We start from the raw sequence: 25395 nt of genomic DNA, 5'->3' as shown, positions 1-25395 counted from the left end.
TACGAAACAGAAGAAGAAAGCTGTGGTATGGCACTGTTATAAAGGGGCAGAATACTCCAAGACTGTGTCTACACTGGGCCACTTATTCCGGAAAAGCAGCCGCTTTTCCGGAATAAGCTGCGAGCTGTCTACACTGGCCGCTTGCTTTTCCAGAAAAGCAATGACGATCTACTGTAAAATTGTCAGTGTTTTTCCGGAAAAACTATGCTGCTCCCGTTCGGGCAAAAGTCCTTTTCCAGAAAAACTGTTCCGGAAAAGGGCCAGTGTAGACAGCAAAGTAGTCTTTTCCGCAAAAAAGCCCTGATCGCGAAAATGACGATCGGGGCTTTTTTCCGGAAAAGCGCGTCTACATTGGCCACGGATGCTTTTCCGGAAAAAGTGCTTTTCCGGAAAAGCATCCTGCCAATGTAGACGCGCTTTTTCCGGAAATACTTATATCGGAAAACTGTTCCGTTTTAAGCATTTCCAGAAAAGGGTGCCAGTGTAGACGTAGCCCAGGAGAATTTGGAACACCAGCAGAAACTATTTCAGCCAGATAAGGTAGGAAATGACCTGTTCAAGCTGCATTATTGAAGCTGGAGGGGGGAAAGCCTTAGCACTGAGTTTGTTTCTAATTCTATACATAAATTAGAGCCAGAAGATGACCACTTGCAGCTCTCATTGGCTGTGGATTGCCATTCCTAACCAATGGAATCTCCTATTCCACACATCTAAATTTAAAGGTCAGAGGTTTTTGCTGTGTAACTGGTACAGTGACTTGGGCCAAAAACATAGCTGAGAGCCTAAACAGTTTGGAGATAGAGTCTCTATTTTCTTACTGCTATGACTTCCTGTATAGGCATGCAGAAATCCCTTGCTGCCTAATAAACATTATCTACCTTTTATATAACTCTTTTTCATACTGAAAGGAGTATATCAACTCTCAGAAAAGCACAAAGCATAGATTTGCTTTACTTGATTTACCCAGTTGCTACAATTTAAGTTGTCTTCTGAGGAAAAGAGCAAATAGAACAGTTAGTGGTGTTGCCACGTTGAGTTTTACATCAGACCAGAGTCATTCTAAGGAAGGTCATACTGAGTAAACACCATGTATAAGGTGGAACATGCCGTACTTAATTTTATCAAATAAGTTTTTCCAAGAACAGTCTCCTATCATAAACTGTATGCTTTCTGGTATTAGGTAAAGTTACTTATGATTAATTAAAAACAGTGAAAAATGACAGTAGGAAAACTTCAGGTCCCCCCCCCCCCCATGACAAAAACAAAGGATTTCATTTAAAATAATGGAAGAGCTTCCCATGTATTGAATATACAATCCCAAGTATTTAGGCTGAGGAATTTCACAGATGATTATTCTGCTTTTAGCATGTTGCTCTTAAAATGTACATTGTGTTATATGTTCCTTGTCTGCTTTTTAAACACAGAGCCTATTGGTAGCAGTCACTACTATGGATTTTACAAAGCAGTGTAGATATGCCCTTAGAAAGTACTTGTCACTACAGTGATGTATGCTTTAGCAAGTTAGTTTAGAGATAGAAGGGCTAGTCCCCTTCTTTCAGCACAGATTTGTGAACGGGCTATGCATTCCCAAACACTACTCTGTGATAGAGGCCACGCAGAGCTGCACCACCCCAGGGAACATTCACAGATGGATTCTGCCTTGTAGACTTACAATTTCTCCCCAGGTTCCCTGATTCCCTACCCCCTATTTGGCTGACTTGCTGTACTGGCCCATGTAAAGGGGAGAATAGAGTCCCCCTCCCCCATGTGGTGCAGAGATGGAGCACCCTATGCTCCCCTGAATCCTGGGGCTCCAGAACTTGTTAGTCCTTACGCGGATCATATAAGAGGGGCATGGCAGGGAAAACTCCCCGCTGCTTTCACCTAAGGACCAAATATTGTCTGGCCCTATATCACTAATGCTCTCACAAGAGTAAAGATTATGGTTAAACCCAATAAATCCTGATTTCTATCTCGAATGTCAGTCTACTAGGGCCGGCTTCTGATGCCCTTGCATGCACTGTAGTGCCTTCCTCCCTGGCTATAAAGACTTTGGGGGAGTAAAATTCTGCTTAACGCAAGAAAGGGGTAGTTTAATTCTGCTTGAATTGGCCATTGTCAGTTTTTATTGACATCTGTGAGAGCAGGATTGGATTTAGGGTCAAACTGGGGGGTTAAACTGGATTTCTACTTCTGTGGCACAGAAGTCACTTAGCCCAAAAAGCATTTCAGTTTTCTGCAATACCAGCAAACAGTACAGATGGGGAGTGCTCGTCTTTCCATCTATCTCAGATCAAACCTCATGAGCAAAGAAACATGTCTATATATGCACGGATAGAGCAGCCAACAATTCCAGTCATTGCCATGGGATATGGTAACAGGAAATTACTTTTTCCCATTGTTGATTTATCACTGTTAAATTCAAAATTATCAGTCTGGCATTTTCCATAGGGGACTCACTTGCTTTGGATTAAAATGTGGCTGAATCCAGTTTTTAAAAAGTCAGCCCTACAAGTCCTTAATATCTCCGGATATGTCTACACTACAGCACTAATTCGAACTAACTTAATCCGAATTAGTTAATTCGAACTAAGCTAATTCGAACTAGCGCATCTAGACCTAAAAACTAGTTTGAATTAGCATTTTGCTAATTCCAACTAGCATGTCCACATAGAGTGGACCCTGAACCGGGGTTAAGGCTGGCCGGAAGCAGTGCCGGCAGGGCATCAGGTTAGGACTTAGTGTGTGGAGCTGCTGCCTCAGGCTAGCCGAGGGCTGTGCTTAAAGGGACCCGACCCCCACCCCGGACAGACAGTTCTCAGGGGTTCCCTGCTTTCAAAGCAGTCCTGGCTTGGAGTGCCCTGAGTGCCCACACTCGGCACATCACAGCACTCGGCCATCAGCCCGGCTACACTTGCCGCAGGCTGCTATCCTGAGGGGGGGGGTCAATCAAGGGGTTTAAGGGGGAGAGTTTCCATCCCGAGGAGCCCGCAGAGCTAGCCCAGTCCTCCCCATCGGGGGCTTGTACCCCATTCCTCCCTCACCTCCTTCCACTTATCCCTCCCTAGTCCCCCATCCTGATGTACAAAATAAAGGACACGTGTTCAAAAATAGAAACGCTCTTTATTTCACAAAACTGCAGGGGGGGGGAAACTGTGGGGAGACGGGGGAGAGGAGGCGGGAAAGGGCAGGAGAGAGTGTGGGAAAGGGGAGGGGGAAAACTGGGAGGAGGGAGCTGGAAGGGGGAGGCAAGGGAAAGGAGGGGGAGGGGAAACTCAGGGTTTGGGGTGGGGGTCTCACCGGGCCAACTGCCTCCCAGCATGGTGAGGGAGGGGGCCTCGGCATCCCCGGGGGGATGGGGTGGAGGGTGTAGAGGTTGAGGTGGGGGGTGTGGACATTGAAGAAGAGGGTGTGGGGGTTGAGGAGGAAGAGGTAGGAGGGGGCAGGAATGGGAGGAGGGACAGTAGTTGGGGGGGCAGCAGGCGCAGGACCAGCACGGGCACCATGCTCTGTAGCAGGGCCTGCAGGTTTAAGGTCAGCCCTCAGACCTCAGCCTCCTGCTCCTGGCGGAGCTGGAGGTCTGCCCGTATCCAGGCCTCCACTGTGCGATGCAGGGCTCGCAAGGACCCCAGGTGCTGGTCCAGGTGCAGCGGATGATGCCCAGCCGCCTTCCCCCCCCCCCCCCCGTGACGTGAGGGCAACCATGCCCTGGACCGTCAGAGCCGCTGTGCTTGTACAGAGGCCATGGTCACGATGTCTGGCTCTCCCCGGGACTGGGAGCTGCCCCAAGACTGCACCCATGTCCCTGTGCCATGTATAGTGTGGCCGGGGTGGCGGGGGAGGGGAGATGTCCCCTGCCTCCGTGTAGAGGGGACACGTGAAGGGAAAGCATCCTGCTGTGTCCCGCCCCGGGGTCGGGAGCATGTCAGGTCTCTTCACACATGCATGTGCCTATTGCGCCATGGCCCCTGGGTGTCACGCAGCTGGAGCCACCTGCCCAAGGGTGGCATGGCATGTGCTCGCACGTGCACAGGTGTCTGCGTAATCCGTGGAAGGCATGGCCCACACGCGCGGTCTCTGGTCTCCCTCCCGCCTTCCCCCCCCTCAAACTACTTAATTCAAACTACTTACCCAGTACGGTTTCCCTGGACAACCCTGCCAACTCCAGTGCTGGAATACTTGGCAGTGGCCCCTCCGGTGTGCCCGGGTCAGGGCCCTCTGGTCCTGGCTTGCTGTCCCCCGGGCTGGCACGGACCGCCCCGCCCCCCAAGAGTCGGTCGAGGGTGGGGAGGTAGGGGCAGGTGGCAGCCCCTCCTGCAGCGCCGCCCCTGGTGGCCCTGGCGTACGCCTGCCGCAGCTACTTATCTTTCAGGCGCACCTGCTCCTGGGTGCGCCTGTGTCCCTTTCGGGCCATGGCGGCCGCTATGCGCCCGTAGACAGCCGTGTTCCTCCACCTAGTGCAGAGATCATGGACGTTGGGGGCCTGCCCCCAATCCTCAATGAGGTCCATGACCTCCGCACTAGTCCAGGAGGGTGCGCGCCGTCTACGGCCCCTGGCTGGGCCCTGGGTGCTGGGGAACTGGGCGGGGGACGGCTCGCTGGCACTGGCTCCCTGGCACATCCTGGGGCCACTGGTTCGGGCCAGAGACTGCTGGCAGGGCTGGCTGTGTGAAGTGCCGTCTGGCCACAGTCTAACTCTTTAAGGGCCTGGGGCTGGGGGAGAGGAGAGGAGTTTTCCTGGTTGTGCCCAGAGTGGCCACCAGGGGAACCTGGGAAGGGCTAGCCTCCCACTAGTTCGAATTAAGTGGCTACACTTAATTCGAACTAGCTAATTCGAACTAGGCATTAGTCCTCGTAAAATGAGGTTTACCTAGTTCAAATTAAGCGCTCCGCTAGTTCGAATTAAGTTCGAACTAGCAGAGCGCTAGTGTAGCGCCTATCAAAGTTCATTCGAACTAACGTCTGTTAGTTCGAATTAACTTTGTAGTGTAGACATACCCTCAGATGGAATAGTGAGAAATGATTCCAGCAGCCTATCAAGGTGCCATCACCCAGAGATCCTCAAGCAGGGTCCCCCTTTTATAAAAGACATGGCAGCTGGCAGGACTGGTCAGACATACTTCAGAGTGGGTGAACTTCCAGATGTGTTGAAAAGGCAGCTGCTTAAGAGTGTTTTGGAGAAGACTGAAGAGAGAGTCCTACAATGAGAAGAGGGTGGAAAAGAATCTCTGTGGGTGGTTGGCTGTGTTCCTGTTGAAATGATCATTGCAATGCTGCTGGAATGTTATAGTATAATTAATGATGTTTTAGGGTGCCAAGGACTTGGGTATGCATCTATATTTTTCAATCTAAATAAATATAGGCAGTCCCCGGGTTACGTACAAGATAGGGACTGTAGGTTTGTTCTTAAGTTGAATTTGTATGCAAGTCGGAACTGTCGTCCAGATTCAGCCGCTGCTGAAACTGACCAGCAGCTGACTATAGGAAGCCTGAGGCAGAGTTGCTCTGCCCTGGGCTTCCTGGAATCAGCCGCTGATCAGTTTCAACAGCAGCTGAATTTCGACGCCTGGGACAGAGCAGCTGAGGTGCTGCCGGGTAGGTCGCCGTAGCGCCGCACCTCAGCGCTGTGGGGACCAACCCAGCAGCACTCCAGCTGCTCTACCCATGGTGTCCCCAAGTCATCCACTGCTGAAACTGATCAGCGGCTGATTCCCGGAAGCTGGGGCAGAGCAACTCTGCCTCGGGCTTCCTATAGTCAGCCGCTGGTCAGTTTCAGGGGCTGACTTGGGGACGCCTGGGGCAGAGCAGCTGGGGTGCTGCCAGGTTGGTCCAGTAGTGCCGAGGAGCGGCGCTGTGGGACCAACCCGGCAGCGCCCCAGCTGCTCTACCCCAGGCAGTGTCGGCGAGAAAAGCCTGGTCTGCGGGGGGGCGCGCACTAGCTGTGCTCCCCACCCCCAGAAGGCCAGGGAGACGCGGGTGGCGGGACCGCCGAGACGTGCCACGGTCCTGCCCGCATCCTCCGTGGCTTTGCTCCACGTCTCCCTGGTCTGCTGGGGGTGGGGGGTTCCCCCCAGCAGACTAGGGAGACGCGGAGCAAAGCCACGAAGCATGCGGTCAGTGGGACAGCCCAGATGTGCCACAGCTCTCCCCCCCCCCCCCCAGCAGACCAGGGAGACGCAGAGCAGCTTTTCTCGTCCCAGAGGACGCGGGCGGTGGGACCACAGTGCATCTGGGCGTCCCGTCACTCCCGTCCTCCGGGGTGAGAAAAGCCCCGTTCGTAACTGCGGATCCGACATAAGTCGGATCTGCGTAACTCGGGGACTGCCTGTAATACCATGAAGGACAGATCTTGAGAGGTTGTAAAAGCCCTCTGCAAATGAAATATCCAAACTCTAAATCAAATCAGTGGGCTCTGAAGGAGCTTGACATCTTGCCGGATCAGATCCTAATTCCTTAAAGATGTCCAGTGCTCACCATGTGAAACGGTGTCTCACACTTATTTGTTTCCTTAGGTGGTAACCGTGACAGGCTCTAAGCACCCTCCACTCCTGGAGATTAGACTGGTAACCGACACCTTGCAGGATAGTGCTCTATGTAAATATGCTGTCCTAGTTCTTTTCCCATTTGCTAGTACTACTTAGAATCATAGACCACTAGAACTGCAATGGACCTCAAGAGGTCATCAAATCCAGACCCCTGCCCTCAGTACAGAACCAAGCACTGTCGAGATCATGGATTCCCAAACTGGGGGGCATGCCCCCCAGGGGGGCATGAAGAAATTTCCGGGGGGAGGGTGCGAGGTGACCCAGCCTCTCCCCGCATCTATTCCCCCTCCCCAAATTTTGCTGCTATTTTTGTTTTTTGTCCCTGATCAGTTCCTTTTTTTTCCCTCAACAAGTTTTGCTGCTATTTTTTTTCGGGGGGGGGGACTTGAGGGCTTCTCAAAAATCAAAAAGGGAGTGAGATGCTGAAAAGTTTGGGAACCACTGGTCTAGATCATCCCTGATAGATGTCTATCCAACCTGCTCTTAAATATCTCTAGTGATGGAGATTCCACAACCTCCCTAGGCAACTTATTCCAGAGTTTATCCACCCTGACTATTAGGAAGTTTTTCCTAATGTCCAACCTAAACCTCCCTTGCTGCAATTTAAGCCCATTGTTTCTTGTCCTGTCACCAGAGACCAAGGAGAACAAATTTTTCTCCCTACACCTTATAGCACCCTGTTAGATAATTGAAAACCACTATCATGTCCCCTCTCAGTCTTCTTTTTTCTAAACTAAACAAGTCCAATTCTTTCAGTCTTCCCTCATAGATGTTTTCTAGACCTTTCATCATTTTGGTAGCTCTTCTCTGAACCTTCTCCAATTTCTCCACATCTTTCTTGAAATGTGGTGCCCAGAACTGGACACAATACTCAAATTGAGACCTAATCGGCACAGAGTAGAGTGGAAGAATGACATCTCGGGCCTTGCTCACAACACTCCTGTTAATGCACCCAGAATCATGTTTGCTTTTTTTGCAACAGCATCACACTGTTGACTCATATTTAGCTTGTGATACACTATGACCCCTAAATCTCTTTCTGTAGTACTCCTTCCTAGACAGTCACTTCCCATTCTGTATGTGTGAAACTGATTGTTCCTTCTTAAATGTTATGCACCCACTTTATAGTAGCCCCATCTAGGTTGTATTTCCCTAGTTTATTGATAACAAGGTCACGCAAGACCATATCAAATGCCTTACTAAAGTCTAAGTATACCACATCCACTGCTTCTCCCTTATCCACAAGGCTTGATATCCTATCAAAGAAAGCTCTCAGATTGGTTTGACATGATTTGTTCTTTACAAATCCATGCTGGCTGTTACCTATCACTTTATTATTTGCCAGATGTTTGCAAATGAATTCCTTAATTACTTGCTCCACTATTTTCCCTGGCACAGAAGTAAACTGACTGGTCTGTAGTTTCCTGGGTTGTTCTTATTTCCCTTCTTTATAGACGGGCACTACATTTGTCCTTTTCCAGTCTCTGGAATCTCTCCCGACTTCCATGATTTTTCAAAGATGATAGCTAAAGGCTCAGATACCTATTTATATCTCACTAGCAGCCAAAAGCCCCAAATAAGACTGGGGGGGTCTCACTGTACTAGCATGTGCTAGCCTAGTGCTTGGTATTTCTTTGTATTGTGGAGGCAGGAAAAGGGAATAAGGGAATTTGTGTGCAGTAATCTTGGTCTTGTTAACGAGAGAGCAAGAGTCAGGCTAAGTTTGTGGCCTGACAACGTGAGATCTCTAATTAGACGCTGCCTTTGCCTCTTGCCTCCATACGGAGATAAGGATAGAATGCTGACTCTGGCAGAGACCTTGAGATAAGGAGCATCTGGGTGGAACTAAATAACTGTTAGCCATTGGTGTTTGTAATGGGAAGGAGACTAATTGTTATTGTTATTATATCTAATAGACAGTATATAAACTGCTTCATAATTGCTTGTATTGGAAGATCTGCCTTGGAAGGGGGGGCTCCTCCTCCCCCCTGTCCGAACCAGTTTTTCCCTTGCTGCAGCTCGTAATAAAACTGCCTCTGGCTACTTGTTGCTTAAACACAATGCAGAGTGAAGGCTTGTTTTCTTCCACAATTTGGTGTCGTGACTCAGATGGCAACGCCCGATTGAAGACAGCGACAGCTGCGGACCGTCCCCCTTCATCCCCATAGCGCCAAATGAGAGGTAAGAGACCTTTTGAAATCTCTACTGGGGTGTGGAGGAGGACTGCCTGTGGGGTCGTCTGCTTCTAGTGGGCTCACGCCATCCGAACTTCTTGAATCTGCAACAAGGTCAGACGCAAATCGTTACCCCCAAATAGGCCTAAGCTTATGCAGTGCTGAGAACTGCTGTGGTTTTGGTGGTGCCGCCCCGGGTACGGGAAGAAAATTGTATTGCGTCCGGACATAAGGCACCTAGGTTTATGCAGTGCTGGGAACTGCTGCGCTTCTGGGGGGAAAAGTGTTGTTTGCCGCCCCAAATATGGACGAGGTCAATAAAGAGAGATGCATCTCAAAGTGGGAAAATTTCTGTATGAAAAGCATGCTGTGTGAGAATGTAATGAGTGGAGTGTGAATGCTGTTGCCCAGGTCTCTGAGAAGAAAGCTGATTCCAGCCGCACAAGCGCTCTCCCACAAGGGAGTTCTGAACGCAAGGGGGGTCAGTCGAACCTCGAGACCCAGCGGATATGTGAGGGAGTGACGACTCCCCTTATTTCATGAGCTGATGATAAGGTCTGACACTCTAGACCCAGCAGACCACAGTAACTGGCCAACCAACACCTAGGATAAGGATAGAATTCTGACTCTGGCAGAGACCTTGAGATAAGGAGCATCTGGGTGGAACTAAATAACTGTTAGCCATTGGTGTTTGTAATGGGAAGGAGACTAATTGTTATTGTTATTATATCTAATAGATAGTATATAAACTGCTTCATAATTGCTTGTATTCGAAGATCTGCCTCAGAAGGGAGGGGGATTTCCCCCCGTCTGAACCAGTTTTTCCCTTGCTGAAGCTCATAATAAAACTGCCTCTGGCTACTTGTTGCTTAAACACAACGCAGAGTGAAGGCTTGTTTTCTTCCACAGTATTAATGAGCAACTGTGACCTAATGGGCAAGTCATTGGCCTCCTAAGTCAGGGGTTGTGGATTTAAGTCCCATCTGGGATAGGAAGGCCTACATTCTTCTTACAGGGCTCGTCTACACTGGCCCCTTTTCCGGAAGGGGCATGTAAATTTCATGAGTCGTAGTAGGGAAATGCGCGGGGGATTTAAATATCCCCCGCGGCATTTAAATAAAAATGTCCGCCGCTTTTTTCCGGCTTTTAAAAAAGCCGGAAAAGAGCGTCTACACTGGCCCCGATCCTCCAGAAAAAGTGCCCTTTTCCAGAGGATCTTATTCCTACTTTGAAGATCGGGGCCAGTGTAGACGCTCTTTTCCGGCTTTTTTAAAAGCCGGAAAAAAGCGGCGGACACTTTTATTTAAATGCCGCGGGGGATATTTAAATCCCCCGCGCATTTCCCTACTACGACTCATGAAATTTACATGCCCCTTCCGGAAAAGGGGCCAGTGTAGACGTAGCCACAGTGTTTAGTCCTGCCATGCAGGCAAGGGACTAGATTTGATGACCTGTGTTCTATGATTCTGGGGTATTCAAAGGCACAGCTTTGAGTCGCTAACTTCCAACTGTCAGTAATTCCCAGGAAATCACAGAATCATAGAACTGGAAGGGACCTCGAGAGGTCATCGAGTCCAGTCCCCTGCCCTCATGGCAGGACCAAGCACCATCTAAATGGATTGACTTTATGTAATTCACATTGAGTTGACAGGAAAATGTGGACCTGCTCTCTCATAATTGCTACTTAATCAATACAATTTTCAAAAACTTCCATGTTGTTCTTCAGTCTTTTATCTTCCCATTCATCTTCCAGGTGCCATGCAACAGATGGACTTGACTCTGGCATGAATGATGTCTAGTATCCATCTAGCAATAGTTCCAGCCAATATCCCTGCTCTTGCCTCCAGTATGTGAATATTGGGTTTCAGAGAGGAATGAGAAAAAGGCCTTTATCTTCATTTCTGTGTGAAATGTAATATATTCGCAAGATAAACCAGAACTTGATATTAATCATAAATCAATTATGTTTATCCTTAACCTAGAAAGCACTAGAATTCTCTTTCCTCATTTTGAAATCCAATGTGATATTCACAGTAATTATATTGCTTTTCTTATGAATTACTAGCTCATGTTGTAATCATTAGTACTATGGCTGATTTGTTTTCTGCCTTACAATATCTGAAATGTCCATTTCACTTGCAGTAGACAGGTAGGGATTTTTTTAGTTACTGAAGTAAATCCTTTTATTAACCAGATTTCCTTTTTATCTCCACTCTAGGCTTTTTAGTTTTGTTCAGAACTTGCACCACAGAATTCTCATGTTTGAAGCAAGTCAAAAGAAAGACCCACTCTCTCAGCACCCTCCACTCCTATCCTGGTAGCTGAGCACCTGGCAGGATTGTGCTATATGTAAATATGCTTCCCTGACTCTCTTCCTGTTTGCTATTAACTATTAAGTGTATCACACCAGCAGTTAAAAGACTCTAATGAAATTTGGGAGAGGGGTCCCACTGTGCTAGTATGAACAGACTCATAAGAGAGAGTCCCCGTCCCAAGGAATTGACCTGACACTCTAAATAAGCAGGACCAAAAAGTAGTCTGTAGAAAATCCCATCTCCATGTTGTGGTTGGAAAACCAGGGAACATAAAAATTAAGAGTTTGACTTTTTTCTTTGCAGCTGAGCTCTCATTTTTATGGCATTTTGGTGTTTCCATGTCTGTTCCCAAGTTGGACTGCAGAAGTGCCATTGTGAACAAAAAAAAGAGGGGAAATAAATTAGTTTGGGTTCATACATACAATTCTATTCATGTTCATTTTTGAAAGTAGGCTGAGATCTGGCAAGAACTCTGTTGTTGTTTTTTCTAAACCAGTTTACTCCATTCATAGTATTGAGGTTCCATTTCTGGTTCCCAATATTATGAGCAGGGCCAGAGAAATAAATGCACTACACCTCACCTCTGTTTTTTTGGTTAAAAAATATGAACTAACCACCGCAATTTCTCTGAGAAACTATATTTAATTGTCAACATCTAGAACTCAGGCCCGAGAGTATCACAGTGTTCCATGCGCAATATGAAATAGGTGTCATGGAATCATCTCTTCTGTTTGGCTCAGACTCTCAGGAATGTAGAGCATGATCTTACAATCATGCCCTGCTGCCCTTTTCACATTAAATCCAGAACTGTCAGAATGAGTGGGAACAGGTGTATGTGGCAAAAAGGATAGCTATATCTTAAACCATTTCTGAGTGCCAAAACCTGGATTAAATTAAATCTGGCTGTGAAAGGCAACCAAACTTGTTTAGGCTCCATTGCAAGTCACGATGAGTATAGAAAAGTTTACCAGCTGAGTTTTTAATGAAAGGTCACACGAATGAAAGATTCCTATCCAATGCCAGTTCCATTTATAAGCAAATCATTTCAGTTTGAAAATGTCACTTGAGAAATCCTGCTGCATCATTCTCAGTTTAGCGTTTTATTCTCTCCAATTTGAGATCTGCTTGTCCTTAATGGGTGGTACTTCCAGCTATTGCAGCCCCCTTTTTTAGCTCAAAAGTACTCGGGCTTGGCTTCCGAAATCTTATTTTTCGCACTAACAAAAAGATCAAGTAGGAATAACATCCTTTTTTTGTTTTTAGCTCAGGCATGTAACAAATATGAAAACATGTATGTATGTTGACTCGTGTGAAAACAAATGACATAATTGGGGAAGGGGAAATCCAGGTACAAATGCCTCAAATTCAGCACATCCCATTCTGCTGCTGAGTTTTAATTATTCTTCATTAAACTTGACTTTTAAAATATTCACATTTAAATAATCTTAGTCAACTTGTCTTCTTGAAGGTCTGCAACTAAGACCTAGCAAATAAATGAAAATATAGGATTTCATAGAATCATAGAATAATAGGACTGGAAGGGACCTCGAGAGGTCATCGAGTCCAGCCCCCCGCCCTCAAGGCAGGATCAAGCTCCGTCTACACCATCCCTGACAGATGTCTATCTAACCTGTTCTTAAATATCTCCAGAGAGGGAGATTCCACCACCTCCCTTGGCAATTTATTCCAATATTTGACCACCCTGACAGTTAGGAATTTTTTCCTAATGTCCAATCTAAACCTCCCCTGCTGCACTTTAAGCCCATTACTCCTTGTCCTGTCCTCAGAAACCAAGAGGAACAAATTTTCGCCTTCCTCCTTGTGACACCCTTTTAGATATTTGAAAACCGCTATCATGTCCCCCCTTAATCTTCTTTTTTCCAAACTAAACAAGCCCAGTTCATGAAGCCTGGCTTCATAGGTCATGTTCTCTAGACCTTTAATCATTCTTGTCGCTCTTCTCTGTACCCTTTCCAATTTCTCCACATCTTTCTTGAAATGTGGCGCCCAGAACTGGACACAGTACTCCAGCTGAGGCCTAACTAGTGCAGAATAGAGCGGCAGAATGACTTCACGAGTTTTGCTTACAACACACCTGTTGATACAACCTAGAATCATATTTGCTTTTTTTGCAACAGCATCACACTGTTGACTCATATTCAACTTGTGGTCCACTATGACCCCTAGATCCCTTTCCGCCGTGCTCCTTCCTAGACAGTCGCTTCCCATCTTGTATGTATGGAACTGATTGTTCCTTCCTAAGTGGAGCACTTTGCATTTCTCTTTATTAAACCTCATCCTGTTTACCTCTGACCATTTCTCTAACTTGCTAAGGTTATTTTGAATTATGTCCCTATCCTCCAAAGAAGTCGCAACCCCACCCAGTTTGGTATCATCTGCAAACTTAATAAGAGTACTCTCTATCCCAATATCTACATCATTGATGAAGGTATTGAATAGTACGGGTCCCAAAAGAGACCCTTGAGGAACTCCACTTGTTATCCCTTTCCAGCAGGATTTAGAACCGTTAACAACAACTCTCTGACTACGGTTATCCAGCCAATTATGCACCCACCTTATCGTGGCCCTATCTAAGTTATATTTGCCTAGTTTATCAATAAGAATATCATGCGAGACCATATCAAATGCCTTACTAAAGTCTAGGTATATGACATCCACCGCTTCTCCCTTATCCACAAGGCTCGTTATCTTATCAAAGAAAGCTATCAGATTAGTTTGGCATGACTTGTTCTTCACAAACCCATGCTGGCTATTCCCTATCACTTTATTACTTTCCAAGTGTTTGCATACGATTTCCTTAATTACCTGCTCCATTATCTTCCCTTGGACAGACGTTAAACTGACCGGTCTATAATTTCCTGGGTTGTTCTTATTCCCCTTTTTATAGATGGGCACAATATTTGCCCTTTTCCAGTCTTCTGGAATCTCCCCTGTCTGCCATGATTTTTCAAAGATCATAGCTAAAGGCTCAGATACCTCCTCTATCAGCTCCTTGAGTATCCTGGGATGCATTTCATCAGGACCTGGTGACTTGCTGACATCTAACTTTCCTAAGTGATTTTTAACTTGTTCTTTGTGTATCCTATCTTCTAAACTTACCCTCTCTCTGCTTGTATTCACTACGTTAGGCACACCTCCAGACTTCTCGGTGAAGACCGAAACAAAGAAGTCATTGAGCATCTCCGCCATTTCCAAGTTCTCTGTTACTGCTTCTCCCTCCTCGCTAAGCAGTGGGCCTACCCTGTCCTTGGTCTTCCTCTTGCTTTTAATGTATTTATAAAAGGTCTTCTTGTTTCTCTTTATGCCTGTAGCTAGTTTGATCTCATTTTGTGCCTTTGCCTTTCTAATCTTGCCCCTGCATTCCCGTGTTGCTTGCCTATATTCATCCTTTGTTAGTTGTCCTAGTTTCCATTTTTTATATGACTCCTTTTTTATTTTGAGATCATGCAAGATCTCCTTGTTAAGCCAAGCTGGTCTTTTGCCATATTTTCTATCTTTCCTACACAGCGGAATTGTTTGCTTTTGGGCCCTTAACAACGTCCCTTTGAAATACTTCCAACTCTCCTCAGTTGTTTTTCCCTTCAGTCTTGCTTCCCATGGGACCTTACCTACAAGTTCTCTGAGCTTATCAAAATCTGCCTTCCTGAAATCCATAACCTCAATTGTGCTGGTCTCCCTTCTACCTTTCCTTAAGATCATGAACTCTATTATTTCGTGATCACTGTCCCCTATACTGTCTTCCACTTTCAAGTTCTCAACTAGTTCCTCCCTATTTGTTAAAACCAAATCCAGAACAGCTTCTCCTCTGGTAGCTTTTTCAACCTTCTGAAACAGAAAGTTGTCTCCAATGCAGTCCAGAAACTTATTGGATAGCCTGTGCCTCGCTGTGTTAGTTTCCCAACATATGTCTGGATAGTTGAAGTCCCCCATCACCACCAAATCTTGGGCTTTGGATAGTTTTGTTAATTGTTTAAAAAAGGCCTCATCCACCTCTTCCACCTGGCTAGGTGGCCTGTAGTAGACTCCTAGCATGATATCACCCTCGTTTTTTACCCCTTTTAGCTTAACCCAGAGACTCTCTACACAGCTATCTCCTACGTTCATCTCCACTTCAGTCCAAGTGTGTACATTTTTAATATACAAGGCAACCCCTCCTCCCTTTTTTCCCTGTCTGTCCTTCCTGAGCAAGCCGTACCCTTCCATACCAATATTCTAATCATGCGTCCCATCCCACCAGGTTTCTGTAATACCAATGATATCATAGTTGTATTTATTGGTTAGCAATTCCAGTTCTTCCTGCTTATTACCCATACTTCTCGCATTTGTATATAGGCATCTAAGATACTGATTTGATCTTGCCTCCCTGTTGTGCCCTGACCCTCCTTTCTCCTTGCCATTATAGGCCGTAGTCCCCCCCATTTCCAACCCATCTCCCAGTCCCACACATTCAGCACTTACCTGTGGGCTTTGCTCACCTGCCCCCGACAAACCTAGTTTAAAGCCCTCCTCACAAGGTTAGCCAGTCTGTGTCTGAGCATAAAGAGTTGTATGCATTTTAATGGCTAGAATTTTCTTTTGCAGTTCAACTGTGTTAGTCATACAGAATTAAATATGTAACTAGCTAAAAACATTCTAGTTAATATGGGGCTCAGTTGTATTTCCTGATGTGATGTGAATGTTGACACATAGCTTATAAAATTGGTATGTATGTGAAACAGCAGGTGTAATAGCTAACTTTACAAGATTTGCAGTGATATGTAATGAACCAACATATCAAGGAGACCTGAAGTACTGTTAAGGAGCTTAAACTGCCACTCAAATGGTCCAACATTGTCATTTTTGTGGAGTAATATTGACATCTGGTGGCTATTTATATGAATTTCAGGTAATTATTTCCTACATATAACCAAAATAACATGCCATTGTGGAATTAGAGTTCCAGCTGTCAATTACATTTCGTGCGTGTTTTTTCTCACAATTGTTTGTATTTTAAACTGTACTAGAATCACAAGATTTATTGTGCAGTATATTGCTGCAGGATTCTAACTTTCTTACTACTTTGGTTCCCCTTCCACTTCTATCAATTTCACTGCAAAGTGCAGGCTATGAAAGTCAATCAGAAGTACATGCAGTTTAATATATTAAACAGTCCCAGCAATGTAATTTCCTAAATGAGCCTCTTGTGGAAAGATCTTTCTAAAGGTCTGGGAGGGAAAGGGATTGAGCAAGAAATAGCAGTTCCTTTCAGCGCAATGTGATGCAGTTGTAAGAAAGACTAATACCTTTCTGGGGTATATTAACAGGAGTGTACGACAGGGGAGGTAATTGTCCTGCTCTACTTGGCACTGGTGAGGCCTCACCTGGAGTACTGCATCCAATTCTAAGTCTTAGGAAAGATGTGGATGTGTTAGAGAGAAGGTCTGGAGGAGATCAAAAGAAATTATAAAAGGTTTATAAAACCTGATCTATGAGGAGATAAAGGGCTTATTTTGTCTTGAAATCTGAAGATAGAAGGAGAACTGAAATGTCTTCAAATATATTAAAAGCTGTTCTAAAGAGGACAGTAATCATTTGTTCTCCATGACCAGTGAATGTTAGGCAAGAATATTGGGCTTAACCTGCAGCAAGAGAGACTTAGGTTAGATACAAGGAAAAGTTTTCTAAATGTGAGGGTAATTAAGAATTGGAATAGGTTCCAAGGAATGTTGTGGAATCCCCATCGCTGGAGGTTTTTCAGAACAAGTTGGACAAACCCTTGTCAAGGATGGGCTAGGTTTCCTTGGTGCTGCCTCAGCAAAGGGACTGGACTAAATGACTTCTTGAAGTCCTTTCCAGCCCTCATTTCTAAGGTTTCACACTATATTTCTATTACATCATGAGTCCAACTATAAACAAATGTAGAGTTTTATGTAATGTTCTCAGTCTTACTAAAACGTTTCTGAACACATTCCAGATTTATCTCTAATTTTTAACAGTAAAAGAATTGCCGGGCCTCAGGGCAATTGCCTCCTTTGTCCCCCAACCCATTGGAGGACCTGTCCATCCCCCAGCTATGCCCACTGGAGCTGCAGCTCCATAGAGAGGCACTTCTGATTTGCCCCAAGCTGCTGTGATGAGAGAGAACTAGAGTAGTCCTCTCTCCAAGGGGCAGCCTGCACACTGAACCCCGCATCCTAATCCCACCCCAAAACAATGATTTAAATAAAGCATGTACATTTTCATTTTATTTTCCAAGAAACACACATTAATTGGGATAAGGAGCTGAGCACCACCAGGTAGATCTTCTAGTATAAAATAAAATCATAGCACACGTTCTAAAATTTATACTTAACTAACAAGAAGCCCTCTTGTCTAATAAAAACCACTTGCCCAAAGTCCTTTTTACAGCATTTTCAACCAGGATGACTGAGCCTCTCCTCTCATGAGATGAAGCCCTTTGGCAGCTTGCCTCTCCAGAAGGATGGTGGGTTATCATTCTACACTCCAAGGTATATTAGGCTATTCCTTTGTTCTTTATCTGTAAACAGGGTCCCCTTTTCTGCTGTTCAACTCCTCCTGATGATTTTCTCACTTGAAGGCCCAGCAATCTTTTCATCAGCGTTTGACTAGTCTATGCAAATAGACTCCCATTGTAAAACACATAGGCTACGTCTAGATTGCATCCCTTTTTCGTAAAAGGGATGCAAATTAGACATATCGCAATTGCTAATGAAGCAGGGATTTAAATCTCCCCCGCTTCATTAGCATAAAAATGGCTGCCTCTTTTTTTCGGCACGGAGCTTTGCCGGAAAAAAACACCAGTCTAGACGCGGATCTTTCGGAAAATAAAGCCTTTTCCGAAAGATCCCTTATCCCTCTTAAAATAAGGGGTGCAATCTAGACGTAGCTATAATGTACAATGGCCAAGCAGAGACACAAATGTCTCCTACCACCTATCTGGTGGAACCTGTCTTAAGGTATATTAATACTGGGTGATCCAACTTTAAATTAAAGGTTTTAAAAACATAAATTTCCAGAATATGTACATAACTCCTTCCATATTATCCACATGTACATGTTGCAAATATTATGATGACCAGTGTGATGAATCTTCATGACAGTCTTTGGTGAACTAGAATGTAAATACCAGACCCAGGGGATCTCTGTAACCCTTGTGCCTTCTGCCAGTTGGATCAAAGACACTTATCTAGATCTCCAACACAAGTCAAAAATAGTTAGGTGCTTATTTATAACAAAGATCATTAATATAAATTAAAAGACACTAGTAATGATTTGGGTTAAAATCCATTGTAAATGTCTATGCAACTCCCTTGCTACACAAGGGGGTGAAGAAAAAAAGGGTGATTTTAAAAATTGTTTTGCATCGGCAAACTTAATAAAACCTAGAATCAGATAAATTTTCCATGCTTTGATGTTCCTTGTGAACACATCTTACAACTGATGATGAACGGGGGGCTAGATCAGTCTGGAAAGGGGCTGGTATAAATCACTATAGATCTATGTAACACAGTTAACACCAGCTGCAGAACTGGCCCAGTATGAGTCTCTATAGGTATATAATGTGCATATTCACACACATATTGTTTACTGAGAACTCTGCAATAAAATATTTTAAGTGTTCCATGTTCCTGACAGATTGACACATTTTTTGCCCCCAGCTCAGGAAAGGAATAAAACCCTGTGGGAGATGCTATTAAAAAAAAAAGGTAGCATTCCCTTAAATTGAACAGACAGAAAAATACATGACACTTATAGCGCAGCAGTTTATTTTGAAAAGATTAGTGGATCAAATTTCGGGTATAAATACAATATACATTCAGTTTAGGAAAAGCTTTTCCCCAGAGTACTGGAAGTGCCATTGATTTCTGACACTAGGTTTGTAACCTTAATGCTAAATCAGTAAAAATAGGCTACATCTCATGCACCAACTGCTTCAGTTGCAATTATTTTACTGCAGGAGCGTGAGACCTAGATCCTTGAGTATGGGCTAAAAATTAAAACCATAACATCAGTGTGTCAAATAATCCCTGATGTAATTCCTTTTCAATTACTTAAATTAATTAGTTAAATTATCAATCTAACTTTCGGTGTTTCATTTGTATTATTTTCAGTGGCCATTGGGTTTTAGATAAATAGCTGCCAAATTCACAAATCTAAAACAATGGGATTGTGTTCTGTGAATCTCCCTCCAAAGCCCTCTGATGTCAATGAGAATATTTCCAATTATTTCAGTGGGTTTTAGTCAGGCTCTAAATTAGATGTTCAGCTTTAAGGGCATGCTCTTTGTATCCAGAGCTGCTTATTATTGTCTCAAACCAGCTGAGCAACTAAACCACATATTTAACTTTCAGATTGCAAGTAAAAATCCACTGAAGCCAGTGGTAGTTCCTGTGATTGCTGAATCTGTAAAACAGATTGGTATTTAACTTCCTGGGTTTATACAATTGTGGAGGGAGCCGGAAAAACGACTTGTGGCAAATAATGTATTTGAATTTTCTCTTTTCAAATTATCAAACAAACTTTAGTTATTATGAATTTGTTCAGACTTGACACCAAAATAGGTCTTCCAGGGAATATATCAACTCATCTAAATATTTACCTGGTTTTAGAACAGGCTACATAAAAAGCTCTAGTGAAGTCAGTATAAACTAAAATTTCATACAATGGTTTGTTTATGCTGCTCTACACTGAAATACAATTACAATATCTGATTCCATCTGATTTATTTTATAATTTATATGGTAAAAAATAAGAAATGAAGCATTTTTTCATAAGTGTGCTGTGACACTTCTGTATTTTTATGTCTCATTTTTGTAAGACAGCAATTTGTAAGTGGGGTGAAATTTAGGGATATGCACGACAAATCAGATTCCTGAAAGGGGTACAGTCATCTGGAAAGGTTGAGAGTTCCTGGTGTAGACACTGCTTTTGAGATAGGAGCTCAGGCTCTCAAGTGTTTGGGAAAAGGCTTCAAGCTGATCTGCAACCTCAAAATAATATTTACAAGGCTATTTTAAGCACACTGGCGTGAGTCCCATTAGTATAAGTTTGCAGACCTGAGCTGGGAGGTTCACTCCCACATGCTTTGTAAGAATATCCCAGAAAGTATTTCCTTGATGAACTTTGCCCTTGGTGCAATACCCACTCATCATTTAAGGAATGAAATGTCTGCTGCTCCCTGCTACAGCAAGATTTCTTTTGACATTAAAAAGTGACATTTTCCCCTTTTTAAGCAATATTTTGATTGGTTTCCCTTGTATTGCCTTCTCCCCTCCCTTTTTTCACAACTACTCTTGTAGTTTGAGAAGTCATTTAAAAGGGTGTTTATTTTCCGGATTTGGATGTTGTTTCCCCATGACTGACTTCTGAAACAGGCTAGTGATAAACAATAATATGAATGACAATGACCCCATTAAAGAGGTAGCGCCTCTGATCGTTGATGACCTGCTAACTTCTAGAAATAAGTATCTTTGGCCATGTCTACACTACAGAGAAGATCAAAGCTGCCACAACCAATATTCCGGGGTTTGAATTAGTGGGCCTAGTGAAGACATGCTAATTTGAATTGAGGGTGCGCTCCTCTCAGTGCCGATAATCCAGCTCCTCCGAGGAGCAAGGAAAGTTGAAGGGAGAGTGTGCTCCCCTCAACTTCCCACTATGTGGATGGAGCCAAAATGCAATTCAAGATACTTTGATTCCAGCTACATAATTAATGTGGCGGAAGTTGTATATCTTAATTCAAAGTTATCCCCTAGGGAGTTTTTGCACAAGAGTTTTGCACTACAGAGTTTTTGCACAAGAAACCCCTATTGGAAAAAGCACAAGTGCTCTGATGGCCATTCTGTGAGTGGCCATCAGAGCTTTTTTACACAAGAGCATCCATGGCAGTGTGGACGCTCTCTTGGGCAAAAGCACATGGCAATGTGGACATGCTCTTGTGCAAGAAACCTGCAGTGTAGACATAGCCCTTGTGTAGACCTGGCCTTAGGCTATATCTGTGCTAAACCCCTCTAGTAACACAGCTGTGCCACTACAGCTGAGCTTCTAATAGATGCACGGTATAACTGTTCTTTGTCACCAGGAGCGAGATCTCCTGTCAACCTAAAAAAAAAATCCACCCCAACGAGCTACAGTTGCTGTGTTGACAAAAGAGCTCTCCTGCTGATAAAGTGCTGTTCAGACTGGCACTTTTCATTGGGAAAACTTTTGTTGTTAGGGAGGGAGGCAACAGGAAATTTAGCTTCAATACCTCATGCTTCAAGAGAATGGTTTCTTTTTTATTTTCCAGGTATATTGCAGACTAGTATGAATCCATTTTGGAGTTTATGTTTTCTTTGGAACCCTCAGCTTATACTGATGCAGTCCTGAACTTTGCAGGTGTTTCTTATGCTTACAGATTTAATGGCAGGGGAAAAGGCAGCATGAAAAATTAACTTGTGTAGTATTTTTCGGGCTTATGTATAGGGCTGTATCCAGATCTTTATAGAATCCTCAGCTCACTTCAATCATAGCTCAGCTACAAAGATTGGCAAATTTCCTCCCAAAAGGTTTACTGTTTTTCCACTTCCTCTTAATTTTCAAAATGTGTTAAAATGGCTTCCAATTTGCAAAAGTCACTTTTCATTCACTGAGAAAAATAAGATTTAAAGTATATTGTATACAAGCAAAATATACACTTTTGGGAGCTATTGTATTTTATGTATTTTATAAAATCCTGTAAATTACGTTACGTATTAGTAGGATGTGCTGGATTTTTTTCTCAAAGAGGATGCCTTCATATCTTGTGGTTTCCGGAAAAGGCAGGGGCTCTTGTTTCCATGGCTGGCTTACAGTATGCTTTTTTGTGTGACTTTATGAGGATTTGACTCTCACTTTAGTTACATCAGGACAAAAGGGGAATATGCTGAAAACCAAGAAACAGTACTTGTGTAAAACTGCTGAAAGAGATAGGAAAATCCAGATTTTATTCTCTTTATATCAGTTCCCCATCTTTGAAATGCTTATGGAAATTCTTTCTTAGTTCACTGGGTTGTTGAAGACAAATTCATTAGTATATGTGAGAAGTATAGAGGTTACAGCTACAAGGGCCCTATAAATACCTAAAAAGGTTTTTTTTTTTTTTTTTGTAAACTCTAGATTTTCAGCATTGGCCTAATCCTGCCTCCAGTGAAACCAATGGGAGTTATACTCTAGACTTCACAGAAGCAGAGTTTAATCAGGAGTTTTTGAAAATACCACCCAACATCTCCAGGATGCCCAAAGTACAGTGTAATTTGCCTGTTACTCTGAATGCCAAACCATGGACAAAAAGATAAGGGTTACGTCTGGACTGCACACCTTTTTCGACAGAAGCTTTGTCGACAAAACCCTGTAGTCTAGAGACACACCCAAGGGCTTGCAGTCAGTTCCTATCTTTTGCTGACTTATAATTGTAATTAATACATCTCTGCTTTTTATTTTTTTATAACTACATACATCTAGCCCATAAATAGCCAGATGGCATGTAATTTTTCTGTTTCAGATAAGCTGAGCTCCTCTTGGAATGGAGAAATTTCAGTAACATAAAAATGAAAGATGGATGTAGCGCAAGAACTAATAAATTATTTGGAAAGATGACATCCTGCACTTATTTATAATAATGTTAAAGAATTATATGAACGTGGTAGGGTTTTATTTTTCATAGAAAGGTCTTTCGGCAAGTACTCACCCACGCTGAGCACATCCTAACTTTTAAGCTTACCATCATATGCATTTTTTCCTTGTCAGAAAAAATATTTCCTGGGAGCAGTATGCAGACAGAACAAAGCATGTTTGATCCCTCTATCTGCTGTTCTTTTGGCTTCAACTTGGAGGTCTTAACTCAGTTTACACTTCCAGTTGCCATTGCTGTAGATCAGTGGTCATCAACCAGTAAATCAGGACCATAACTGGTTTGGCCAAGAGACTATCAAGCGCCAGCACTTCAGCTGCTCCTTTCCCCACTGCTGCGCTTCTCCTGCCCTTTGCCTTGGAGCTGTCCCCCCACATCCCCAGGGAGTGTTTGGGTAGGAAGAGGAAGGGTGCTGATGTCAAGGTGCCCTCCTCCTGCTCTGCATCCTCTCTCCACAGAGCAGAGAAGGGGCACAACAGGACTTGGGATGGAGTTTGCTGGCTGCTTTTCGGAGTGGTGCAGGACCAGGGCAGAGGTGAGACTGCCTTAGCCCCACTGCACCACCACCCAGGAACCACCAGAGGTAAGCAGTGCCCTGCTGGAGCCCACATCCATAACTCCTACCCCAGTCATGAGCCCCCTCCTGCACCTGAAGCCTCTGCCCTAGCCCCATGCACCCCTGCATACAAACACCCTCCCAGAGCCAGCACCTAGAACTCCTCCTGCACCTGCCTACCCCAAGCTTATCTCAGAACCCCTCTCACACTGCAAATCCCTTAATCCAAGACCAAAGCCTGTGCCCCAACCCTCTGCTTCAGCCTGACGAAAGGGAGAGAAGACGGAGTGTACAGGGCCGGGGCCTCAGATAAGGGGCACAAACAAGGCAGGGCAAAGGTATTTGGGTTTGAGGTAGATCTTGGATTGCACAAATTCAAAACGTGATCTTGTGCTTAAAAAGGCTGGAGACCACAGCTGTAGATCATTCAGCTAAGCCATTTGGTATAATCTAAACCAGTGGTCACTAACCAGTAGATGGGGATCTACTGGTAGATCTTGGAGCCTCTGGCAGATGATCCTGACTGGTTTGGCCTGGAGGCTGTCAAGTGCAGCACTTCTGCTACCCCTCCCACCACTGCTATGCATCTCCTGCCCTTTGCCTTAGAGCTTCCCACCCCACCCCCACCCCACCCCCACCCATCTGCCGTGAGCCTCCTGCTTGCTGGGTAGGGCAGGGAAGGGAGAGGAGAGGACACTGATGTCAGGGTGCCCCTCTCCCATCCTGTATTCTATCTCCACAGAACGGGGAGGGGGGAGCACAACAGGGCTTGGGATGGAGGGAGTTTGGCTGCTTTTGAGAGTGGTGCAGGGCCAGGTCAGGGTGAGCCTGCCTTAGCCCCACTGCACCTCCACCCAGGAGCCACCTGAAGTAAGTAGAGTCCAACTGGAGCCAGAATCTGAAAACCTCAGTCATGAACACCCTCCTGCACCCCAAGCCCTTGCCTTAGCCCTGAGACTTTTGGGCCCAAACTCCCTTACAGAGTCTATACCCTGAATCCCCTCCTGCACCCCAATTCCCTGCCCCAGGCTCTGCTCAGAGCCCCTTTTATACTCCAAATCCCTTAGCCCGAGACCAGAGCCTGTGTCCCAACCCTCTACTCCTGCCTGGTGAAAGGGAGGAAGAATGAGGGAGTGAGGGAAAACGGAGTGACCAGGGGCAGGGCCTCAGAGAAGGGGCACGAAGGAGGTGGGCCCAGGGTATTTGGGTCTGAGGTAGATCCTGGATTGCGTTTAAATTCAAAAAGTGATCTCATGCTTAAAAGGTTGGAGACCACTGATCTAAACACTGAGCTCTTGATGCCATTATCACTTACACTGGTGTTAATTCCACTAAAAGTAATGAAATTGTACTGGAACAAAACTGGTGCTAGTCCAATATCAAGCCTCAAGGCTACTGGGACTTTTAATGGTTTTTTTACGTCATGGAAAATATTTTTATAAAAATTATATTGAACAAATATGGGCAGATGTCATAAGAACATAAGAACGGCCGTACTGGGTCAGACCAAAGGTCCATCTAGCCCAGTATCCTGTCTACCGACAGTGGCCAGCACCAGGTGCCCCAGAGAGGGTGGACCGAAGACAATGATCAAGTGATTTGTCTCCTGCCATCCCTCTCCAGCCTCTGACAAACAGAAGCCAAGGACACCATTTTATCCCCTGGCTAATAGCCTGTTATGGACCTAACCTCCATGAAATTATCTAGCTTCTCTTTAAACTCTATTATAGTCCTAGCCTTCACAGCCTCCTCTGGCAAGGAGTTCCACAGGTTGACTACACGCTGTGTGAAGAAGAACTTTCTTTTATTAGTTTTAAACCTACTACCCATTAATTTCATTTGGTGTCCTCTAGTTCTTCTATTTAGGGAACTAATAAATAACTTTTCTTTATCAGCCCTCTCCACGCCACTCATGATTTTATAGACCTCTATCATATCCCCCCTCAGTCTCCTCTTTTCTAAACTGAAAAGTCCCAGTCGCTTTAACCTCTCCTCATATGGGACCCGTTCCAAACCCCTAATCATTTTAGTTGCCCTTTTCTGAACCCTTTCCAAGGCCAAAATATCTTTTTTGAGGTGAGGAGACCACATCTGTACACAGTATTCAAGATGTGGGCGTACCATAGTTTTATAC

The 25395-nt window shown here is 44.6% G+C and overlaps 1 long non-coding RNA gene across 1 annotated transcript; it reads left to right on the top strand.

The window, feature by feature from the left end:
• Positions 1-6877: 6877 nt before the first annotated feature.
• LOC142829566 (uncharacterized) lies at positions 6878-23624 on the top strand. Its single transcript, XR_012904085.2, has 3 exons — positions 6878-8726; positions 10938-11068; positions 22192-23624. It is a non-coding gene; the product is annotated as an uncharacterized LOC142829566 (long non-coding RNA).
• The last annotated feature ends 1771 nt before the right edge of the window (positions 23625-25395 follow it).

This window comes from Pelodiscus sinensis, chromosome 4 (assembly GCF_052426305.1).
Source record: "Pelodiscus sinensis isolate ZL-2025 chromosome 4, ASM5242630v1, whole genome shotgun sequence".
Taxonomy (NCBI): Eukaryota; Metazoa; Chordata; order Testudines; family Trionychidae; genus Pelodiscus; species Pelodiscus sinensis.
The sequence above is the reverse complement of the archived record's forward strand: the minus strand, read 5'-3'. Positions and strand labels throughout refer to the sequence as shown.